This window comes from Suncus etruscus, chromosome 14 (assembly GCF_024139225.1).
Source record: "Suncus etruscus isolate mSunEtr1 chromosome 14, mSunEtr1.pri.cur, whole genome shotgun sequence".
Classification (NCBI taxonomy): Eukaryota; Metazoa; Chordata; class Mammalia; order Eulipotyphla; family Soricidae; genus Suncus; species Suncus etruscus.
In genome coordinates, this window is record NC_064861.1 from 15,445,902 (window position 1) to 15,471,658 (window position 25,757).

Genomic DNA, 25,757 nt, shown 5'->3' on the forward strand with positions numbered 1-25,757 from the left:
ATGCAGACCCAGTAGCTCCTGGTTTAATTTGACTAATACGATGATAGCTCACTAACTTTCTTACACAGTAACATGAAGGATCTCCACCACCCCCCAACTCTCAAAGTGCCAGCAATAATAGAAATCATTCTCTACTTAGGAATGATCAGATTTTACTTAATCACTGCTCTGGCAGATAATCCTTAGTCTGAATCTAAAATTTATTGTCCCTTTTTTTCTTTTCTCTTTGGCTGGTGCATTGAGAATCAATGGTCTCATATTGCAATATTTTTTCAGATTTGTGATTAAATTTGATGATTCATCAGACTTATAAACATATAACCTTAACATAATTTTATTTAACAAATATGGGGAGTTAAAGCCTTTGAAATAAAATCTATAAACCTGTCAGAATTTTACCTAGTCATTGGCCATTATGACAGACAGTAAAGATGATAAAGGTGAGAAATTCACCTTATGTGTTTTCTTTGTTTTGTCTAGTTTGCACATTGTCTTCTACATAGTTTTCTCCTTTCCCCCTCATCTTCTTGTCACTTTAACTTAGTGTCTCCCTAATTTCAGAGGCAGTATATCATCAAAGGAAAGGATTGAACGGATAGCAAGCATGAAAAAAGTGATAGCTTGATGTAAAATAAAATTTCTCACCACAAATGACAGTTTTAGAAATTTTATGTCTGCAAAGCAGTGGAGACCAAAGTTACAGTGGAATATCAGTTAGGCTTTAGTTTGATGCCAAATGTTGAATTATATTTTGACTCTTAGACATATTTATTTAACTCAAAATTCAGCCATTTTGTAAATTAGTAGATACAGCAAGTAGTATGTTATTTGGATTCAAATACATTTTCCCCCTCTCTATTTTTAGGGTATAAAAAGATATGGTGAAAAGGAAAGACTTTTTTTTTGCCTGAAAATAGAAGAATGGAATTATTGGAATGGAATAAGGGGAAAGAATACCAGCCAATTCCTTTTATATGTATTTAAAGGGACACATTAGAACCCAGCAGTACTGAACAACAGAGTACAAAATTCATTGACATGTAATTATACCTCATTAAACACTGGAAGATATTAGAGATATATTCAAAGTTGGTTTTCACTTGTTGTTTTGTTTTATTTTGTTTTATTTTATGTTTTAGGTTTCCCAGTTTAAAAAAAAAACAATTCTAGCTGACAACTAAGTATAGCTGTGAGGGGCTGAAAAGATAGTAAACGGATAAAGTGTTTGTCTTGTTTGCAGCAGGTAAAGATTTGATTCTCAGCAAACCATATGGTCCTTGATGACTCACCAGGAACATTCCTGAATGCAATGCCAGCCAGGAGTAACCATTGAGCACCCTAAAACCAAACAAAAATGTCATAGATAATCAGACAAAATTAGAGTAAGTCCCCATTGCACTGCAAAAAAAGAGACCACATTTGCTATATCTGAATAACAAATACCAAAGAACAAAAAATCAGTGACATAAAACTCAATGCATTTATCTCTCACTAAAAAGTGCACAGAGTGTCTGGATACTGGTCATTCTAGACCTGGCTTTCTGGGTTTTATTTGGTTTGTTTTTAGTTTGCTGCAGTTTCTTATGTATTTGTGATACATATACACAAAGGGATTTTGGTACAGGAAAAGACAAAATTATGCAAGTTGCTGCTACTTGGCTGGACTAAAGAGTATTATGCTAAGTGAAATTAGTCAGAAGGAAAGGGACAGGTACAGAATGATCATATTTGGGATATAAAAAGGCATTATAAAGAAAACAAAAAATACCCAAAGGCAACAGAAACTAATAATTTGTCTTTAGTAGAAAGCATATCACTGTAAGGGGATGGAAGGATAAGATGGCAGAGAATTGTAATAAACGGAAGTTGGGGGGAAAGGTAATAGAGAAAGAGGGGAGATATTGGGATGATGGTAGAGGGTATGGAAAGGTTTTATACTTGAAATTCTGCTATCAATATTGTAAATAATATGCCAAAAATAAAATAAAAATATACTTAATATGAAATACAAAATAGAAGGCAAAAAGTATAATAGGGCAAGACTGAGTTTTCCCTTTTTTACTTAATTTCAATTCTTTATCTAATATAGATCACATTGTTTGAAAAAATATAATCCACTTGTAGGCAAGTATATGGTCATATAAACCCAGTCGAAAAAAATGAAAAATTTAGACTAATATTCAAATGCCCTTTATAATACATAAATTAACTTTAATCTAGAATAAATGAGGTTTTTAATATAAAATATAATGGGTTCTTAAAAGGAGCATGTACGGAACCTGTAGTTATTCCCATGACAGTATGCTTCAGGGGCGGAGAAATCCTGTATCTTTTAGGCCAAGGGATTTCCCTTTCTAGTTGCCCCAATATTTACAGTGCCTATGCAAAAACAAAAACAAAAACAAAAAAACCTTGCCACACCAGCCCTCTTTCCTTTTTTACTTTTTTATTTTTTTCTTTCCTTTGGTTTCCTGGTTATTGTTTTGTTGTTGTATTTGTTTCTGTGGTGGATTTTTGTAGTCACTGGTTTTGGTCTTTTGTTTAATTTTTGTTTATTTTTGTGTTTTGTCTATTTGGTTGTTGTTGTTGTTGATTTTTGTTTTTTTTTGTGGGGGGGTTTTGGTATGACTTCCTTCATTTTTTCCCTTTCTTCTTTTTAAATTGATATTTATATTCTGTAGACTGACTCCTCCCAGTTTTTTGTTGTTGTTGGATTTGTTATTTATAATTTGTTTTTTTTTCTATTTTCATTTTCTTCTTTTAATTTTTTTTAAACAGAACCACATAAATTGAATCATCTTGTTCTATCTCATAAATTGAGGAGAAAAATAATATATGGTACCAGAATCAAACAGTCATATGAACATTGAGTAGAAAAATATCAGACTTAAACACCAAATCCAAAGTTGACAACAACAAAATCGATACCCAATCTTTAATAAGCTATACACAGAGGGGACCAGTTATATTAGCAGCCTGGAGTGCAAAGGAGGGGGGATGCTGGGAACAGGGTTGGAGGGAGGACAACACTGGTGGTGGGAATACCCCTGAATCAATGTCACAATATACGTTAAATATTACTGTGAAAGACTTGTAATTCACGTTAATCACAATAAAAATTATTTAAAAAAAACACTGGGAAAAAAGTATAATGGGTTCTTTTTTAGGATAGCAGTTAATTTTAGTATTAGGAAAATGAGAGCTGTAAATATGATTATTTTATATCAAATCCAAGAATCTTAAGCCATGATTTTTAGGTTAATTTAGTGAAAAGAAATAAGATGTAAAGTCCAAAAATCTATATTTTAGAATTGCTTAATCCTTTACTAGATATTGATCAAAGGCAAAGTGTTTTATATCTGAACAAGTCTTAGCTATTTTAAATCTAAAAATAGGACGATGGCATACCTATCTCAAAGGGTAATTTTGAGGATCAGAAAACTTTATGTACAGAAAATTCTTGTGGGCCGGAGAGATAGCACAGGGGAAGGGTGTTTGCCTTGCTAGTGGCATGCCCAGGATGGACACTGGTTCGAATCCTGAATCCTGGCATCCCATATGATCCCCCAATCCTGCCAGGAATGATTTCTGAACTCAGAGCCAGAGGTAACCCCTGAGGGCTACCAGGTGTAACCCACACCCTCCATCCCAAAATAAAAGTTCTTGGTATGATATAAAGTATAAATATAAATTACTCTATATTATTATTTTTAGACAATTTTCAAATTTCTCTAAAAGGTCTCAGTGAGTTTTAGCAAACTCTAGGACAATTAGGAATTACTGGCTAACTTGGACAGGAATTATATTTATTTAGAGATTTCAAATTTTAGAAAGAATTTATCTAATTCTTTAACCTCACTATTTAGCAAATGTTTACTGAATGCCTACCTTGCACAAAGCAAAATATAAAATTGACATGTATCACCATTTTACCAACTGCCAAGAGGTACTAAGTAACCAAGTGACCTTTTTCTTTAGTGATTAGTTTTGTTTGGGGAAAGAGTAATCAAATATCATTCCACAAGATAATAATATAGCTTTTGACAGGTAGAGAGGTCCTGTATTTAATAATATCTGTGGAAAGGATTATGAAAGAAGAATATATAATACAAGGTGGCCTAAATTATACATTTATATGAAAAAGGAAAAAAAATCAACATTTTGGTACATAATACATTATAATTTCTGATGCTTTCTATGTAATATTGCTTCAAGTTGAACCTGGTGTGCTGTCTGATGATAGAGCTCAGTTGCAGATGATTCTTTTTTATATTTATATTATATTTATATTCTTTTATATATTGCTTTTATATGATAAAATATACAAACTAATTAAAACTAACTGAAATAGTAGCTTTGGTGAACAAGGTATATTGCTAAATTCAGTCTGTCTCCTATTCAAATCAATTTCAATTCTGCTTAGCTTTGGAAACCAAGCACATTTAGGGTAACATGGCCTTAGACTGAAGCCCTCAATTTGTTACAAGGGATGAGTGTTCTGGGAATAGAGTCCTGTTGATTCAGACAATTCAGTTATGGAGAAGGCCTTATCAAGGATGAAACACCATTGGTCAAGCAAGTGGAACCAAAGATAAACAAATGGGACTACCTAACTGAGAATCTTCGGAACTTCAAAGGAAATAGTGACTAGGATACAAAGACTATCCATGAAATGGGAGAAACTTTTCACCCAATACCCAACAAATAAGGGATTAATTCTAAGATGTACAAAGCACTCATTATACTTTAAAGAAAAAAACTTCTAACCCCATCAAAAAATAAAGAGAAGAAATAAACAGACATTTCCTAAAAGAAGAAATACAGATGGCCAAAAGACACACGAACAATGCTCCACGTAATAATCATCAGGGAGATGAAAATCAAAACAACAATGAGATTTCTTCTCACACCACAGAAACTAGCACACATCATAAAACAAACAAACAAAAAAATACCCCCCCCCCAAGAACAAACAGTGCTGGTGTGGATGGGATTTGTCCAGCCTTTTTGGAAAACAATATAGACATTCCTCAAAAAGCTTGAAATTGAGCTTCCATATGTCCCAGCAATAGCATTTGTACGGATATACCCCAGGAACACAAAAACACAATACAAAACGCCCTCTGGATTCCTATGTTCAGTGCAGCATTATTTACAATAGCCAGAATCAAGAAACATCCCAGGTGCCCAACCGATGAGTGGCTAAAGAAACTGCGGTACATCTACACAATGGAACACATTGCAGCTATTAGGAAATAATGAAGTAATGAAATTTGCTTAAACACAGATGGACATGGAGACTATTATGCTGAATGAAATGAGCCAGAAGGAAAGGGATAGACATAAAATAACCTCACTCATTTGTGGATGATAAGAAAAACAAGAGGTAGTATGATTAAAATACCAAGGAACAATAAAGATAAAGGTCAGGAGGTCCAGCCCATGGTAGACAGCTCTCTATAGTGATGCAGTGAGTGTAGCTAGAGTAGAGAATATTCTACTCTGATAATTATAGTTGGAATTGATGCGGGGAGGGAGAGAGAGAGAGAGAGAGAGAGAGAGAGAGAGAGAGAGAGAGAGAGAGAGAGAGAGAGAGAGAGAGAGAGAGAGAGAGAGAGAGAGAGAGAAATTGCCATAGAGCAAGGCAAGTGTGGATGGTGGAAAAGAAAAGAGACATTGGTGATAGGAAGAGTGCACTGGTGAAGTATAGCATACATTGAATGTCTGAAAGCTAACAATGAACAATTTTGTAACCACAGTGCTGAGATAAAGCAATTAAAAAAAGATATAGCCTCTAAAAGAACTCCTCTCATTTTTTGCTTGTTTTATTTTTGCCCCATTTTATTTTATTCTTTTTTTTTCTCTTTCTTTCAATCAGAACCACAAAGCTTGAACAATCTTGCTCCACTTCACAAATGGAGTGTTAATAATGGAGGTTACCAAGACCAAACAGTCATATGAACATTAAGTAGAAATAAAAAAAAAAAGGTTCAAACTTAAGTACCAAATCCAAAGCCAAAGACAACAGAATCGATACCCAATTCACAACATACTAAACACAGAGAGGACCACCTATATTAGCAACCTGGGGGTTAAAAGAGAGAGATATGGGATGCATGCTGGGAACAGGGGTGGAGGGAGTACAACATTGGTGGTTGGAGCGGCCTGTTTCACTATTACTATGTACCTAAAATAATCCTGTGAAAGATTTATAATCCACTTTGATTAAAATAAAAAAATTCTAAATACAAAAATAAAAAAAAAGGTGTTGACTAACCATCAACCTGAGTGCAATTTTTAAAGAAAGGTAGGATTTGTGTTGTTTCTGAATTCTCAGGAGTTTGTGTGTGAGTGTGTGAGTGTGTGTGTGTGTGTGTGTGTGTGTGTGTGTGTTCCATGCTTGTCTGTGTATTAAACCACACCTGAAAGTCCTCATGTATTATTACTGATTCTGTGCTCAAAGACCAGTCCTGGCATGAATCACAGAACTATCATATGATATTAAAACAGGTATTATGAACTAGAGAAAGAGTACAGCAAATGGGGTACTTGCCTTGCGTGCAGCCGCATCTTGGCGCCACATATGGCTCTCTAATCCTCAACATGAGTGATCCCTGAATGCACAGCCAGGAGTATGCTTTGAGCACTATTGGGTATGGCCTCCTACAATAAAGCAAAAAACAAAAACAAAACCAAACCCATGTTTCTTGTACCTTTGGCTAGTACAGCAAATGGTTAGAAGTGGAGAGGCCAGTAGTATCATTTTGAGTTTACTTCAGTACACAACTGTGGTAGTTTGGGGTTTTCTAGAAGGATATAAGAATGTTTTTAAAGCTTGGGCAATTTTTCTCTGGAATGTTTGAGTGAACACACTAATTAATTGTAAGTGACCGATCTTTTCCGTCCAGTATTCCTGGCTTCTAATGGGCTTAATGATGTCTAGTGCATATATATGACTTTTTTTTCTATTTAAAACAGAAACATATTTTAAAACTTTATTGAGTGATTTCACATTCTTGTCTAATTGTGTTTTCATTTTTAAAAAAAGAGAAAAAATAACCAAAGGCTGTTTAAAAGCAAACAAATAAAATTAATTTCTCTTTCTCAACTTAACTTTTACCTTATAAAGATTAAACACAAATTAAGCAAATGTCTTCTTTACCCATCCTCCAACTGTCTTTATTTGTAACCCTAGGTTCTCATAATCAGAAAAATGAAACAGTCCAACATATAGCAGTTTTAACATTTTTTGCAATTCTTTTTATTTATTTAGTATATAATAAGGGAAAAGTGTAGCATACAAACAGTGAGCCATTGGTGAGAGGGTCCGTGAATATATCTCTCATTCCTAGAGAGGAAGACACCTGTAAAAAAGTGTTGCTTTAATGTTAAATACTCTAAATTAAAAAACAAAACCCAAAACCTTAAGATTGTTAATCTGTTCCATTTCAGAGTCCAGTCAACACATTCCAACTTGCATTAGTTGATTGAAAATTGCAAGGAGGCTGAAGCTAATGAATGTATAAAACCTCTAATTTCTCTTTTCTTTTGCAGGAAAAGAGACAAAGTTCCTATAAAATCTCAAATTATTATGTTTCTGTTATTATTAACACAGGGTAAGCTCACCAGCTTCTCATTTTATTACTTCTGCTTTCTTTAATTTTGCCTTTCTCTTACCTTCTTTCAAATGAGCTATTCATATTGAGATTTCTCTAACTACAGGAAAGAGTGACCTCTAATGAAAGTCAGGACAAATAAGGACCCACTGTTTTCTTAACCTTTCTAAATAACATTCTGCTAAAATTTCATGTTTCTCATTTAAGTTGTTTCTTTGGTAGTTAAAGGTGTTAAATGATTTAAAGAAAAGATGTATATAATAAAAATGTATTAAATTTTAATTTATTATTATTTTCCTTTATGGTTTGGTTTCCATACTCAGTTTTGTGTTTATTATCTTGCTTTTGGTGCCATGTATTGGCATATATTTATATGTAATTTTGTCACCTCTAAAAGATGCCACTGGGGCCCAAAGCGATAGCACAGTGATAGGGCATTTGCCTTGCACAAGGCTAACCCCTGGACAAATCCCGCTTCAATTCCTGGTATCCCTTATGGCTCCCCAAGTTTGCCAGGAGTTATTTCTGAGCATAAAGCCAGGAGTAACCCCTGAGAGCTGCCAGGAGTGAGCCCCCAGAAAAAAAAAAGATGCCACTATGCACCAAGCACTTTCAAAATGTTCTGCATTAAACCTGGTACTTGAGCACCAGAAGCCCTAGTAGTACTTGTGAGTGTAAAGAGGGTATTAGGATGGAGAGATAGATTTGAGGACACTGAATTTAAATTTTCATTATATTTTGACTTTTAGAATCTCATTTTATTTAGTCATTTTTAAGTTTATAAAGTTTAATACCAATACAAAAATATAAAATACAGTCTTTCTTCATCAAAGATTAAGCGACTGAATGCTTCATCCTTTGATTTCCGGTTCATACAATGCACTCATATGACATTATATATTTAGCATTAAGGCAGAAATGCTGTACATCTGTGAGAGGGGGAGAATCAAGAGGGGTCATGGGAATCTAAAAGCATGACAACTTGATGTCATTTTTAGTCATACTTTAAAATTTTGTCTTGTATCTAGAAGTTAATTATTTGAATAATCTTATTAACTTCTTGGTGATGTAAAGAATGTGACTATTTTGATTCTTATTTGCCAAAATGTCCCAAATTTTAATTCCTACTAAGCCTACTCTAAGGTTCCAGATAACAGTGTAAGTATATTCTCATTATTTTATTTTCTCCCTATGCCACAGTTTGAAACCATAATACAATTTCATTTGAGCTAAATTTTTTAAAAGTTGGCTTTAGTAAAAAAGCAAGTCTGTATTCAGAAGGTTCAGAGGAAAAAAATAATTCCAATCCAGATGTGAGCCAAACCACATTTATTTTCCTTTAGCCCAATGAAATTAATTATTTTTCTTCGTTTACATTTAAAAGTGCAAAGATCACTTGGGTTTTGAAGAAACATTTTCCATAAGGCCATCTTATAAAAAACCATTTGGAAACATTTATATTTTTAAAGACATTGATCAAGCAGCAATGGTCTGACCAGGCAGAAAATATGGCTCTGGAAAAAAATTTCAAGTTTACTCATAGAAATTAGAGTTGTGGTTTAATTCATGGGTGGCTTGTTTTGCTTCTGTCACCAAGTGTTTGGAGTACGTTCATTGGAGGCCAGTAGCAATTCTCCTGGGACTATTAAGAGCACGTGATCTTCAAAATTCCCAGGCTGAGTTTTAAAGAGTCACATGACTTGCTGTTTGCTCAGCCAGACTTATTCACCACTTTATCCTATGCCCGGCTAACCAAGATGGTCAGATTAGGAACTGCTGTTAAAGAGAATAGTGCTTAATGGACCATTGAATTTACTTTTGGGTAACTTAAGGGGAAACTGAGAATTTTGTCTCAGAACATGCTTTATATTTGAATCAGAATATATCAAGATAAAAAAAAGTTGCTTTTTAAGTCCTTAATTATTCATGCAAAACCAGTATCATTCTTGTCTGTGTAGCTGAGAAAAAGGATCAGAAAAGAATAAATAGGTTGTTCAAGTTCACGCAACCAGTAAATATTCCAGCTCAGGCTTGCTTTGAAATACGGCACTAACTATAAAGCCCTTTAAAGACATTTAGAAAAAAAAATTTTTAAATCGCCTTTGGAGACACACTGGTGGATTGAAAAACTTCACACTTCTGCTTGATGGGGTGTGGAATTATCCAGGAATCTACTCTCTGGTTTATCAAAAATCAGGACATTTTTATCGTGTTCAGTTTCCAACTTGGGAAGAAACTTTATGAATTTAATTTTACATGTGATTGAATACAGCGGAGAGTGTTTAAAATTATAGCATCTTTTACAATATTATAATTAATCCAGGATAATTTTCCTATAAACAACTCCATAAAAATACAAATAGCTTTTTTACATTCTTCTTTATTTTTATTTTTCTTTAAAATGCTCACAATTTTACTTTCAACCAGTGGATGTTTTGAGAGCAACCATTTAGAGTAATAATGGAACTGAAAATGAGTGGTGTCAAACACTGTTAAACCAGTATTCTGTTATAAATATGCTAACGTACAATTGCTGGCAGGAGTTCAAATTTTCAGCTGAGGCATAGAGTATGTGATATAGTTATTCCATAGTTTCCTGTAGATTTGGGCACACTTGTGTTGGATTTGCAATGATTTGAAAGCCTTTGTACTTTTCTCTTTTATATAGTGGCACCCTATTTGGATTTGAATTGTTTATTGGTGGCCATGGATCAGACGCCTGGGTGTTTATAAAGAGTAAATGAAGGGTCAGAGGTCAGCCACCTGTGGGAAGTGCTAATTGCCTGTGTGTGTCTGGCCTGTGCAATATCTGATTGCTCTGCTGGCCACATTCGGCAAAGCTTCTGAGAACCTGATGGAGTTTGCTTTCTATCCCTAATGCTAAAAATGTCCAGCAAAGACCTCTCTGCTCATCTCAGGATAGATTTTATCTTGGTCTCTTTGATCAGGAAGAAAAGAAGTTTTATTGTGTGGTTCTCAAATACTCCTTCTCATGTTGGTAAACAAACTGATAAACTGAAAATTAATAGGGTGTATCCTTGAAATAAATCTAGGGTCAGGACTTGGTCACTCATTTTGAAAGAAACTTGGAGGTGATATGTAATATATAAAGTATTACTAATTCTTTTCTAAAATTTTCAGGAAAAAAATTGAATTATTTGGTTGAATTTTGAAATGGTCTAACTAAAGATTTCCACAAAATCTCTTGAAAGGCACTTAAAATTGCTGGCCTGGTGAAATAGAGAGACAAAGAATCACTGTGGACTCTAGGAGAGAAGAGACCTTGGCCCTTTGCATAGGTCCTTTGTGGAGTTAAGTTCTTATCAAGTGCTCCTTATCTTGAGTCATAGAGAAGTCAACATAGAACAGAATAACAGAGTCTTCCATGGAAGCAAGGATTCACATTTCAGAGCCTTGAAGTGTTTTTGCCGGAACCATCTTAAAGAATCTAGGTTCCCTTCTTAAAGATGTGAAATGTGAGGACTAGAGTGATAGCATAGTGGAAAGGAATTTGCCTTGTACATGCTAACCTCAGTTTGATCCCTGGCATCTAGTAAAGTCCTTAGAGCCTGCCAGTAGGATCATTGAGTATAAAGCACCAAGCATTGCTGGTGTGGCTAATTTCAACTCTTCATAACATAGGTGTGGAATAAACAATGGCTGGTGATAATAGCCTCTGAAAGTTGGTCTATGAAGCACAGAGAAGGGACAGGAGAAAGAGGCTGTGATGGAGGGATGCTGAAACTTGGCTGATGTGCAGTGATGACACTGTATTCCTGAAGCATCATTATGGATAGTGCTGTAAATCACAGCACCATAAATTAAAATACTGTAAATTACGGTGCCAAAGAAGTAAAGAGACATGAAATGTATCACCCTAATTCATAGTCCTGCGCTTAAAACTCGTATTTAGTTCTTTGTTCTCATTTGGTTCAATAATATTCACTTAATATTAAATTACATACTATAGATTATATTTATATTTGATACTTAGGTCTACTTATGTTTGTGTCAACTTATGAAATATACTTATGTTTGTTGAAAATATCCTGTGGAAAAGTCATTTCAAACTAGGTCCATTCCAGCTACCTACCTTCTCATAACACCCACCTCTCAATGCTAACCTTCCTGCCTGCACCACAGACTTCCCCCAAAATGGTCTACAATTATTTCTTCATAATATTGTTGTCATTCAAGTTTTGGGAGTATTAATGGATTTAAAAAGTCAAGATAAAATTCTCAATATTAACATGTTGATTGAATATAAAATATAATGTCTAATGTCCAAATGTCTGGGTGAGGCCTTTCTCGGCACAGTACTGCCCTGTACCTTTAGCCCCTTTGGCAGATAGGTCTGAAGACTCAGGATAACTGTTGAGTAATTAACTTACAGCTAAAGTTTTATCGAAGTCATTTTGTTTCATTCCAAGGCCCTATCCACCATATGCTTTTCCTCACATGGCTTCTATGCTAAGCTTATTCTAAGCAGCCTCCTCTCTGCTGCTTCTCCTCTGGCTCTCTGCCTCTTTTTCTTTCTCCCCTCCTAGCAAGATCCATTTCTTTATTTTCTAGATCCCCCCACCAGGGTGGGGGGCAATCCAATAATCCAGGTGTGATTAGCAATTTAACAGAAACCTTAGGGTATTGGAGGAGGACACCTTACATTAACATACCTTACTTTTGCTCAAAATTTAAATGTTGTACTGGTGAAGGGGGGTGTATTTTTAATGACTAAAACCCAACTACAATCATATTTCTAATCACAGTGCTTAAATAAAGAGATTATTAAAAAAAAAAAGAACAAAATTTAAACTTCCCAGTAAGTGTGTTCATTATACATAAGCAAAGTCACTAATACACTTTATGTGTGAAAAGTGATAATGGTTAAGGGACTGAGTGTTGAATACACAAATAAACGAACATTGAATCAAGATTTTTCTTAATAACAATTTTGCTCATAAATATAAGGGATAAATATTCCAATGGAAGGTATGTTTCCCCACTTTTATTCTTATTTTTATAATGATGAATTCTTTTGTGTATTTCTATGATCTCAATGAGATTAGTTTTGGGCATATTCATGCATCATTGTCTTTAACTTGTTTTCAGCAAGCTAAATTATACTCATGCCTTTTTTCAAGCACAGATTTTAATAGTATTTACTTGAAATTCATAGAGAAAAATTCTATGCTATCAACACATATTAAAATATAGAAATTATCTTGCATACCAGTCATCATCCTATAATCTTATATTTTTTCTTTTTTTTTGTTTGTTTTTTTTTTGGGACACACCCAGTGACACTCAGACACCCTAGCTCTGCACTCAGAAGTCGCTTGTGGCTTGGGTGACTATATGGGATGCTGGAACTTGAACCCAGGCCCATCCTGGGTCAGTCACATGCAAGGTAAGCACCCTACTGCTTTGCTATTGCTCTGCTCCCATCATCCTATTTTCAATGGATCTACCAAAAACGGAATTGTTCTCCACTTCTGCCAAGCAAAAACAATGATTGACATTTTAAAAGTGGCAAACTTAGAGTTTTTTTTAAACATTGCTTTTATACTTTATATTAAATGGAATGTCACAAAATTATATTCAAATCAAATGTTTTAAAAAGCAATTGTATTCACTGAGATGCTCTGAAAGTTTCACTTGCTTTCCACTTACTATTGTAATATCTACTTGTGCTTTCTAGTCTTTACAAATATGATCTAACCAATTGGGCAATCTTAGTGCTTGCATTCAATAAAGTAAAATAGATTGTTAAACTATTTTCTATTTTGTTTTGTTTTGTGGCCACACACAATAGTGTTCAAGCTTATTCCTGCTTCTAAGCTCAGAGATCACTGCTGGTGAGCTGAGACCATCAGGATGTCCAGGGATCAAATCTAATTACTACATACTAGGCAAGCACCCTACACACTGTACTATCAGTCTAACCCCAGGTCTCTTGATGAACAAAAGAGAAAAATCAGGATTACATCTTTGTTTAGTTGATTTCTTCTATTAACATTGACTTTTTTTTGCTTCTAATAGCTGTTTGATTATGAATATAGTATCATAAAAGTAAATTCAAGAATTTAGTTTAACCTAAACTATCAGTTTATATCCGATTAACTAGAAAATTTTGAGGCTAAAGACAATCCATGTGTTTAATCATTTTCTAAAAATATTTTCAAAGACTCAGACACAAATTTATTTAACTTGTATCTCTGTTCCTAGGTGAACAAGTGTGATTTTTAGAATCACTGCAATCTTTATGGGAAAAAAAAAACACACCTAATAGAAATTTTGATCTTTAAAATGTCATGAATACTAACTATTGAGCAAATAAGATTGTTTATTCTTGGTATAAACACTCTCCTGTATAATAGGCATGTTTGAAAAAGTTGAAAAAGTTACTCCACACAAATTCTCACCCCCACAAGGACATTTGAGAGACTTGGTGTGGTAAGACAGGCAATGTGGGGCAGGACACAATTAAGGTCCTTTTGAGGTCCTAATCTTGTTTGTTATTCTTATTGCTGTTTATTTGTTTGGGGGTTATGCCTGGAGTTTACTTCCAACTTGATGCTCAGGAGTTGTCAGCAGTGCTTGGGGGGGAACCCTGTCCTTCCAAGGATCAAATCTGAGTTGAAGCAAATAGAGCTTAGATTCTGTCCTTTGAACTCTCCCTTGGTTCCTCACACTTATTTTCAGGCTACATTCAATTCCTTTATTGGAAACAGGAGATGACTTTAGTTAAGTTCAAAAAAAAAAAAAAAAGAAAAAGAAAAAGGACAGGATCAAAGCATTGAAGGAGAAAAGGTAAATTTCATAGGATTTCTAATTTTGCAAGCAGCTTTGAAAACTATTTCTTAGCATTTACTTTAGAAATATTAATATGTGTCAAGCCATATCTCTAAAATAGAAGCTCAAAAACTCTTGGATATTCCTTTCAGTGTGATGAACAAATGAAGTTTAATATTTCTTGAGCTAATGACACTGTAGTTTTGAAAGAAGCAGCATCTATTGACTCTGTGTATTGATGGTTTCAATTTAGACTATTTGGGAATTGGCTGCCCCAAGTTTATTTATCCATTTTATTTCCTCAAAGACTCTCCTACTGGAAATCATTTACGGGCTACTCTTCTTGAAAGAGTTCTGTGGGTTATGCATGTCCTCTTCTTGTTTCAATTAAGGGTCCTCAGTTGTTTTTCCCACAATGAAGTGAAAAATAAAGAATTAATTTGTTCTTTTCTGTTAAAGGTCTGTTTTGCAAAGGCCAGGCATTTTGTATATTAACTTGGAAAGATGGGAAGTTTATGTGAAAATACCATATTCTTGCCTAAGGAAATGTGCAGAATGTATTTAATTCTGGTGTTTATAAGAAATTCTTTTGACACTTAAATAAAAAAGAGAGCCTGGTTTATGGTATATATTATGTATGGATCTGTTAATATTTAAGGAAAGGCCCATAGTAGTTAATCTATGCACTGACCATTTGTTTTAGCCATCTGAGAAAGAAGAATCAATCATTTTTGAGGGCACTTTTATGCTACTAAATAATAAACAGACAGTAAGAAGTATATCAACATAGAGTGAACATATAAGAAAATGCAAAGGGCATTTTCCCCACTAATTCATATTTTCCAAAAAATACAGCACAGAAAAATAAAATACATTTTTCATAGCTGACCTATACTATGTTGTTTCTCTACTTGGAGGCTTTACAACATAAAAGGAAACATGGCCTCTTGTCATTGATAGGAAACTTTACCTTTTTTAGTACCTTATATTAGATTAAATGTAAAGTTGAAAATATAGCTAAAATAAAGGATAGACAATCAATGCATAATGATGAAGTAGACATTATTTGATAGGCCTTTACTCTGTGTTAGGAAAAGGATGTTTTACATATATTTTATCAACTCCTGATGATAATCCTCTAAGAATTATTTTTATTCTTTTTGTTTGTGAGGAAACAGGTATTGGGAGATATTAAATGAGTTCTCAAAGGTCACACAACTGAAGCATTGTTTTATTAGTCCACATGGCACTGTCAGTCATTTTTTCTAGCATATCAGCTTATTTCCTTTAAGGAGACAAGTTCCAGTACTAAACACAGCTTGTAAGATCCTTGAGACAAGTTTTGTAAAATCTTTAATAAAACCAAGGTTCAAGGTCTTACCAAAAGTTCACATAAGAAAAGAAAGATACACTCAAAAAGTTTATTTGTTTGACTTGGTTTAATTTTTAAATTTTTTTGCTATAGTTTAGGTCACAAGGATGTAATAATGTTAAAGACCATTTATAGTTTTGGTGCAAACAGTTGCCATACCTCACCAATCCCAAGTGCTTAAAGCCCTCCTTTGTTTTTTTACCTCAGTCCCACCTTACACACACACACACACACACACACACACACACACACACACACACACACACACACACACACACACACATTTTCTTTCACTGCTTAATAACCTCAAATTTGTAATCCAAGGTCAAGGATTTGTCATGGTTTAATCCTGACTATTTCCTGGTTTTGTTTCTCTCTATTCCATAAGTGATGCTCAAAGTTTTTAAGCAATAGCAAAACAGTCAGACATTCTTAGCCATGCTTGTAGGTCTCTATAAGAATGCAGAGCATGCTTCTGAATTCTTAGTGCTCCAAAGAAAACTTCCTCATACATCATATTTTTCCTCCAGTGCCACTAACTCCCAACCAGCTTCTCCACTTCACCCTACTGTGACAGAATATAAAAAGGCCTCCCATGCTGCCTATTTGGAAGTCACCACAAAATTCCTACTGATCCAATTCCTCCTATTTTGGAGCCAGAACATCCAGTTCAAGGTCTCAGCACTAGATTTTAGTGGTCTTTCTTATTCTTGGTGGTGCCATATCTCAAAGCCTAGAGGTTCACGTATATGCTCTCAGTACATTCAAAAGAGCACAGACTCACATCCTGATATGGATCTTGTATTTCACTAGAATTTAGGAATTTGATTTGTACTTTGCTTCCTATATAATTACCAGGAGCATGAAACATTGGTTAAGTTTCTAAACTTGCATGAGATAGCGTGGCCTGGATGATTCAATGGGTGCTTTATACTTAGTGGTTGGTAACATATTTTGAGTTTGTTTGCTTTTAAATGAGTGTTTTAAAAGCATTGAAGAAGGCCTTGAAGGATATTTTTTTTCATGGGGAAGAAAATGGAGATTATATACTTTATTCCAGGGTCTCTAACAGCCATGTCCTACCTAAAGGAAATGCAGGTGACAGTAGGAAAGATTTAATTTACCTGGAAAAGGGCAAATATGACCACACTGGTGAGATTCTTCCCAATAGTTTTTTTGTTTGCTTGTTTTTGGACCACATCTGGTGACACTTAGGAGTTACTCCTGGCTATGCACTCAGAAATCTCTCCTGGCTTGGAGGACCACATGGGACACTGGGAATCAAACCACAGCCCTTCCTTGGTTAGCACATGAAAGGCAAATACCCTATCATTTGTGCCACCACTCCGGCCCCCCAATAATTATTTTTGTTTTCACTCATTATACAGACAAATGTAACTATCTGTGTCTTTAATTGGATGGACTAAAAAAGCAATTTATGATCAGATAAAGCAAAATTACTTGTTGGAACCTTAGGGATGTTCTTGCATAATATAGAAAAAACTTAAAATATTAGTTACCTTTAGCCATTCCTATAGAATTAGAAACATTTGAAGTTCTTAACCCTGTGTTTCTTTTTGACATCCTTTGAATTCTGAAGGAATCAAAGCACTGATATTACTAAAACTCGAAGAGTCAACAGCTACCCTCCCAAATTCTACATTCGAGCATTAATAGTAAGCATGTGATGCCAGTATTTTACTTCAGGGATAGGAGTATCTCTCACAAAAATGATTAGTGATGACTGGAAGATGTTTTATAAGTGATCCTTTGCATCATCAATATTACAAAATAAACCATTCAAGTTAAATCAAAATTAAACTTTAATTGTAGCTATTGTTTACCCATGTTAATACTACAAAAGATGAAGTTAGAATGGCAGGACACTTTTCAATAATGTGTTACCTATAAAATAAATACATGTTTTTCCCCGAGTCTGAGACTATAAATGAAGGCATTGTGCCTTTGTCTTTGGAATGTTTTAAAACATTATGGAAATATTCATCTTTGAACTACATCATTGTATATTAAGAAATTAATCAGATAATTCTAGATTTTATGGTATATAACTTACAGTTCAAGAAGGTTTCTTTTCAATAATCTGTCTCTCATTCAAGTACCAGTATGTCATTCTGCTGGATAGAACTTGAATATTGCACTTTACATACGGATTTTTATGTACCTACAATATGCATGGATTTTTGGAAAACAAACACTGAAATTGAAATAAAGACAAAAATCATAGAAAGTCTTAACAATTGGTCATTATCTTTAGCAATCTGCCTCTTTAGAAGCAGGTTGGAGTGATAAGACTGTAGATAGGACATTTTCCTTGTAAATGGCCAAACTTAATTTTATCCCCTATATCTCATATGGTCCCCCACATACCACCATGAACAACTCCTGAGCATCACTAAGTTTCAAACCAAAGAAAAGTAAGGAACTTGGTGTGAGATGCTACTTCATTGTTGTTTTGATTTGCATCTTCCTGATGATTAGTATTGTGGAGCATTTTTTTCGTGTGTCTTTTTTGTCATTTGTATTTATTCTTTGAGGAAGTGTCTGTTCATTTCTTCTCATTTTTGATGGGGTTTGATGTTTTTTTCTTGTTAAGTTCTGCCAGTACCTTGTATATTTTCAATATTGCCCTGTTATTAGGTGAATAGTTTCTCCCATTTTGTGGGTGGCTTTTGTATCCTATGCACTATTTCTTTTGAGGCGCAGAAGCTTCTCAGCTTAATATAGTCCCATCAGTTTATCTCTGCTTCCACTTGTTTAGAGAATGCTGTTTCCTCCTTGAAAATACCTTTAGTTTCAATGCCATGGAATGTTTTACTTACATGCTGTTCTATATACCTTATGGTTTCAGGCCTGATATCAAGGTCTTTAATCTATTTGGATTTGACCTTTGTGCATGGTGTTAATGGGGGTCTGGGTTCTCTTTTTTGCAAGTGGCTAGCCAGTTGTAAAGACCAAGAACAATCAGTGCTGGTGGGGATGTGGAGAGAAAGGAACTCTCATTCACTACTGGTGGAAGTGCTGTCTAGTACAGCCCTTATGGAAACTCCTAGGGATATACCCTAGGAACACAAAAATACAATTCAAAAGTACCTTCCTCATATCTATATTTACTGCAGTGCTATTTACAATAGCCAGACTCTGGAAACAACCAAGATGCCCTTCAACAGGTGAATGGCTAAAGAAATGTGGTACATATATGAGATGGAATATTATGCAGCCGTCAGGAGGGATGAAGTCATGGATATTTCCTATATGTGATGTACATGGAATCTATTATGCTGAGTGAAATAAGTCAGAGGGAGAGAGATAGACATAGAGTAGTCTTACTTATCTATGGGTTTTAAGAAAAATTCAACTCGAATTATGCTTTCTTTGAGCTCTGTGAACATCCTCCATATTTCTTCTTAAACTCCATATCTGAGAGACTAAATAGGTGGTTGACTGTTTTCAGGTCATCAGAGTTGTCATCTTCATTCTTTATGCCTGGTGCTGGCCTGCGTTGATTCCCCATTGTCATGCTTGTATTGTGAGTTTTTCTATGTGTTGTGGTGGTATTCATTGGCTAAATGATGTGCGGAGCCATGTAGCAAAGCGGAGCCACACAGGATCAAGCCTTAGGCCTGAGAGGGCAGAGAAGACAGACAGTCGAGAGAGGTCTGCTGAACTTCAGAGACCCAGCATAGTTCAGCTGGCTTCACCCTTTGTAGGCAGTTCGACTCACCTCCAAGGAAGGGGAGCCCTCCGGGGATGAAACCACACAGGATCAAGTCTTAGGGCCAAGCAGGCAGAGAAGACAGTCAAGAGAGGTCTGCTGAGCTTCAGAGACCCAGCACGGGTTTTAAGAAAAATTAAGGACATTATTGTAATAATCCCCAGAGACAATAGAGATGAGGGCCGGAAGGACTGGCTCACAATATGAAGCTCACCACAAAAGTAGTGGTGAAGTTAGGGAAATAACTACATTAACAACTATCATGACAAAATTAATTAGTGAGATAAATAGAATGCCTGTCTTTAATAAAGCCAAGGGTTGGGAAGGGGGGCATTGGTGGTGGGAATGCTGCACTGGTGAAGGGGTGTGTTATGTTTATGACTGAAATCCAACTACAATCATACTTGTAATTATGGTGCTTAAAGATTTTCTATAGGAAAAAAGAAATTTATTAAGTAAAAATAAATATATAAAGTAATGTGGTGATTGTTCTGAGTTATCAAATTAAAGCACTGTGCAACAAAATGAGGGAATCAATGCATTTGGATAGAACCCTGTAACTTACAAAGGGGTAATAAACACATTATATGTTCTTTCCAAGGTACAGTTGCACAAAAGACATTCTGAAATTTATTCATAAGCATGAGTCAGTAAGATAAGAATGAGTTGAATCAGGTTTCCTAGCTATATGGTAATATCTTGGATTATGTCTTATGAGGATGGTACACAAACTTTTATACAGATAATCATATGCCTGGCTCTACAAATAATGTATGTTTGTTCTTTCAGCTTAGCAAATTACAACATGGCATTTGGGAGCAGGATATGGTTTGGATGCCGTTGTAACTGGCAGTCGACCTTAATCTCTTCTGGTTTTGATTACATAAAAATTATTTTGACTGCAGAGAAGCCCAGATTTAAAATTTAACTTTGGTATGGCTTTCAAAAAGACTTAATAGGGGGAGACGCCATCTCGGTGCCTTGGTTTCTACAGCTCTCAGGAGAGGGTGAGTACGGGAACCAGGCAACAGACAGAAACCAAACTTGCCCGGGAAGGCAGGGAGGAATCACACAGGAGACACCATCTTGGTTCCTTTGTCCATACAGCTCTGGGGAGAGGGTGAGTGCGGAGACCAAGCAACAGACAGGAGAAATCCGATCTTGCTAGGACATGCACAAGAAGGAGCACTCAGACTATGCCATCACTGCACCTCCACCACTGGTGGGCTGTACATACATACTCTGGTCATAACGTTGCTGTCCTACAAACTCTGCTGATACTTAAGAAAACAGCAGATAGTCCTAGACAGAGGAGGCCCAACATTTTTCTCCCTTTGAAAATATATAGCCACCAAATCTAACTAACTAGACTGTAGCACCTCTACCATACTTGGGTAAATGCGTGTGCCACGAAAAAATAAGCCCTAAAATAGAACTACCTATAACCAACTCCTACACAACCAAACAGACCACTTTAAGAAAAGCCTGAAAACCCAGTACCTTAACCTACCTGATGCAAAGAACAGTGGGTAAATTAAGGAAGACGCCAGCAGCTGGAGATAGAGAGAGAAATACTAATAGAGTCCCAATTCTTCCAAAACCTATGATCTTTATAGAGGAGCACATAAAATCAGCATTTAATGTCCTAGCAATGGAATTCAAAGAATCACTAACTAAAGAATTACATAGACAAACAGTTCATCCAAATCACAGTAGAACTCTATCATAAAATGAGAGAGTCCATACAAATGGAACTGAGGGAACTAAAAAACTTGCTATCAAGCCACAGTAGCAAAAGTATGCACATAGAGAATTGCATGGATTAACCTGATGAAAAAAATACAATCCAGCAGCAACAAAGAAGTCAATAAAAAAATAAGAGACAAAACATTGGAAGATAATGTGAGATACTTAATGAACAAAGACAAAAGAAATAATTTACAACTTTTAGGAATACAAGAACTAGAGGAAAAGGGATAGGGGAAAAACAAGTATTGAGGGGAATGACTGCAGAAAATTTCCCAACCCTCTGGAAAAAGACGCCTGTACAAATCCAGAAGGTTAAAAGAGTTCACAATAAAATAGACCCTAACAGACATATAGTGCCAAGACATATAGTAATTCGAATGGCTAAAATCAAAGAGAAAGATGAATTCTTTAAAGCAATAAAGGAGAAAAAAGGACCTAAAGAACAAAGGAAGGAACATAAGCATCAAACCAGATTTCCCATTTGAAATGATTCAAGCAAGAAGACAGTGGAATGACATATTTAACTACTGAATAAAAGAAATTTCCAACCTAGAGTCTACTATCTGGCAAAACTCATTCTTTTTTTCTCTTTTTTCTTTTTCTTCTTCCATCCTCTTCTTTCTCCTTCTTTTTAAACTATATTACTATGATATCATAAAGCCCATGCTCTCAGATATTTTTTTAGGAAAGGAACCTCAATGCACAAGACATGGCAGATAAACACTACATAGGCAGACACTTCTTATAGTGCTCACTGTCATATTTCTTAGTAAAAAAGATGAGAAAATTATGCTTATCCTAAAATAATCCAGCCACAAACTAGCACTAGGTTGATACAACATTCTGATGATGAGGAAACAGCAAGAACTAGATCTAAAAGCAGGTTGCCTTACCTCATTACCTAATGGTAAGATAAAATTAGAAGACACTAAGTTCTTGAAATGTGCAAATATCAAGATCACTAGTTACAGACTTACTTTGACAATTGCAACTGGGCAGAACTTTTCCTGGGTCCAATAAGAAAGACCTTGCCTAGGTTTTAGCCTAGAATTTGAAAAGATCTCTAATTTCAGAGGTCTGATTTTGACAACTATGACTGAGCAGAACTTCTGGAACCATAAGGAAAAACTCTATTCTAGGTTTCATCCTAGGATCTGTGCTAAAACCAAGACCACTAATTATAGATGATTGTCTACAGCAACGTGAGAGCAGAACTTCTAGAACCATATGGAAAGACTCTATCCTAGACTTTGTCCTATGACCTGTGAAAATACCAAGATTTCTAATTACAGAGGACTGATTTTTGTCAGCTACAACTGAGCAGAATATTTCCTGGCATCATAATCCTGACTGATTATTTAAAAAACTTTATTTTCTGTGTTAAATTTTTTTTCTAGGGCCTGCACAAATTTAATCATTGTTTTATCATTTCTCTAAGGTAAGACAACATTATTTTTAGAAGTTTTTATTTTTATTTTTTTGAGAAGAGAATATCCAGCCAGTGGTACTGGCTCTCTGCTTAGGGACTACTCCTGTTGGTACTTATGGCTTCATTTTTAGAGCTAGGGATGACATTTGGGTTGGCTACATGCAACGTAAGTGCCTTAACTCACTGTACTGTTTCTTTTGCCCTGACCTTAGGATTCTTTCAGTGGTATATAAAAAGATCTCCAGCAGAAGTAGGACAATCAAATCAGGATAATAAATTATACATAAAGAAACTCTAAATACACAAAAGTACAAAAATAGAATAAGATAATGAGGGCTGGAGAGGTAGACAGTACAGCAGGTAGGTTGCCTGCTTTGCATGCAGCTGACTCAAGTTAAATTCCCAGCATTCAGCCCCTTGTGCACCACCAGGAGTGATTCCTGAGTGCAAAACCACAAGAAACCCCTGCCAGGTGTGGCAATAAAAACAAACAAACAAATACATTCAACCAATGAATACATCATTACATGCCTAATATTGTGAGTATTGAGAATGTTTGGCCAAGCCATGAAGAACTTTCTATTCCAAATGAGTTGACCTTCTCTAGGTGAGCAGTTTGAGGAAAGAGTGGTGGTAAAGAAGAAAATATTAATTGCATATATTGCACTAAATATCTATATCACATGACATTTCCTTTCTAATACAGAGGGGATAAAGAACAGTTTACTGCCTAATTCATTGATAGATCATCCTCAGGGGTCAAGTCCCTAAAAGCAGAATATTCTGGTATCCCAGGTTATTTTTCAACTCAGAATATGGCCCTAAGGGAAAAACATCTAAAACATCTGTATCATCTGGACGTACTTAGCAAATCAGAGCCTTAGTCTGGGTATCCCGACACACTGAGTCCAATGTCATGTAGCAAGAAAGTACTAGTACCCTGAAAGTGGATGTAGAGTGAAATCTAGCAGGTGAAAATTGAGAATCTTATTTCAGAGCACATAATCAGGTGTTATATTTTGATAATGCTATTATATCTTTGAAATATAAGATATAATTATAAACTTATATTTTGAATAATGTGCTCCAGCTCAATTATGTTTACCGTTAGAATCATACATTTCAAAAGGCTCCTATGTTCATTTTTCTGCCAGTGACTTCACATACCCAGGGCCTGAATTCTTTTATTAGCTTCATGGCTGCATATTTCTTTTTCACACAAAGAAAACAGAATAATATGACATTTATAAGAACCATCATGAATTCACATTTTACAACTACAAAAGGATTTTTTTAAATTTTATTTTAATTATGACAACAAAGATGCAAAGAAAGAGGACAGGGTAAAGTTACAGTGGAAGCCCAATCACCCATAAACAGAATTCTCGGTAGTCCCATCGATGATATCCCAGCCTTGAACTTTCAGCCAAAGAGCATTAAGAAAAACAAAACTGAACCCATGTACAATACAATTTCTTGTCCCTCAAATCCCCAGTTGTAATACATATTATTTCTTAGCAGCACACAATATAATCTAAAGACATTATACTTATGTAGCTCCTTAAACATTGAGGACAAAGTACATTTCTCTAGTTTCATGTACATACTAACTAGTTTAAGTTAACCTCAAAAGTTTTAGTGGCTTGTTTTTCTTAAGAATTGGAGTCAAGGGAACATAGTAAAAAATGGTATTAAAGTGGCATTTGTTTGCATAGGCCCATCAAAACATAAGGGACATGGAAAGACAAATTATGGTCTAAATACAAGGAGACCTTAACCCTGAAGTTTCCTGGCACAGGACTGACTCTAGGCTCCAGGCAAATTAGTTTGTCCAATTCAAGTCATCGTCTGTAGTGGCAATACACCTCCATTCCTCACATAGTCTCTGTTGTTGGTATTATGCTTCTGTATTAAAGATCCTGGAGTCTGCATATCCCATCTTGCAGTCAGGATGGTGCAGAGCATCCTCTCGTTTCACCTCACACTTAAGGGGCACTAGAGAGAACCATGTCCTGTAGAGCAGGTCATTGATGTTGTCAAGTCTTCTCAGTGTAAACGGAAGTCTCTTTTTAGAGGGTCGATGTCAGACCCTTGGTAGTGTCTTTCCTGGTAGAGGACTGCTTCCAGCTGTTGCTATAAAAGACCTTGGATGTTTCGTAGATAGCTTGCCTGGTTCCGGTGTGAATGGAGGATGCCCATTCTTCTGAGGCCTGTGCCAGGTCATTATATCAATGTTCAGGGTGTAAGGTACATTGTACTGATATTTATTAGATAAGAACTTATCTGTATGTATGGTGTTTTCCCATTTTAATGTGTCTATGCAAACAAGGATCAATGCCATGAAGCGTTATTGGTGCATCTGGAAGCAATAGGAACAAGACCAGCAATTTCCATGACATAGTTCAATCATAGGCATCAAACTGAGGGACAGTTCCAACAACAATCCTTACTGAACAGCTTACAAAGAAAAGACAAGATGAAAAGTGGATAGAAACATCATGGTAGATGAATATATAGAGAGTACAGAGCATGAAAACCGGCAAGGCTTTGCAAAAGCCAGCTCCCTGTGTGTAACACCAGGCGGGGAAAATCCGCGAAAGTACACCGGCCCAGTGGGGCCCAACTGTGAAAAACTGTGAGTGTGACCTGTCTATGTCTGTCTACTGTCCTCTTGCGTGAAACTCTTGCGAGTGGGGCAAAAAGAGGCTCCAGAAACCTCGCTCGCCCAGACGCCATTTTCAGGGAGGGACTACAGAGCATGAAAACCGGCAAGGCTTTGCAAAAGCCGGCTCCCTGTGTGTGACACCAGGCGGGGAAAATCCGCGAAAGTACACTGGCCCAGTGGGGCCCAACTGTGAAAAACTGTGAGTGTGACCTGTCTATGCCTGTCTACTGTCCTCTTGCGTGAAACTCTTGCGAGTGGGGCAAAAAGAGGCTCCAGAAACCTCGCTCGCCCAGACGCCATTTTCAGGGAGGGACTACAGAGCATGAAAACCGGCAAGGCTTTGCAAAAGCCAGCTCCCTGTGTGTGACACCAGGCGGGGAAAATCTGCGAAAGTACACCGG

General features: G+C 35.8%; 1 pseudogene; it reads left to right on the forward strand.

Moving 5' to 3' along the window:
* Positions 1-415: 415 nt before the first annotated feature.
* LOC126028302 (glycerol-3-phosphate dehydrogenase, mitochondrial-like) overlaps positions 416-25,757 on the forward strand; it is a 69,434-nt pseudogene continuing 44,092 nt past the window's right edge.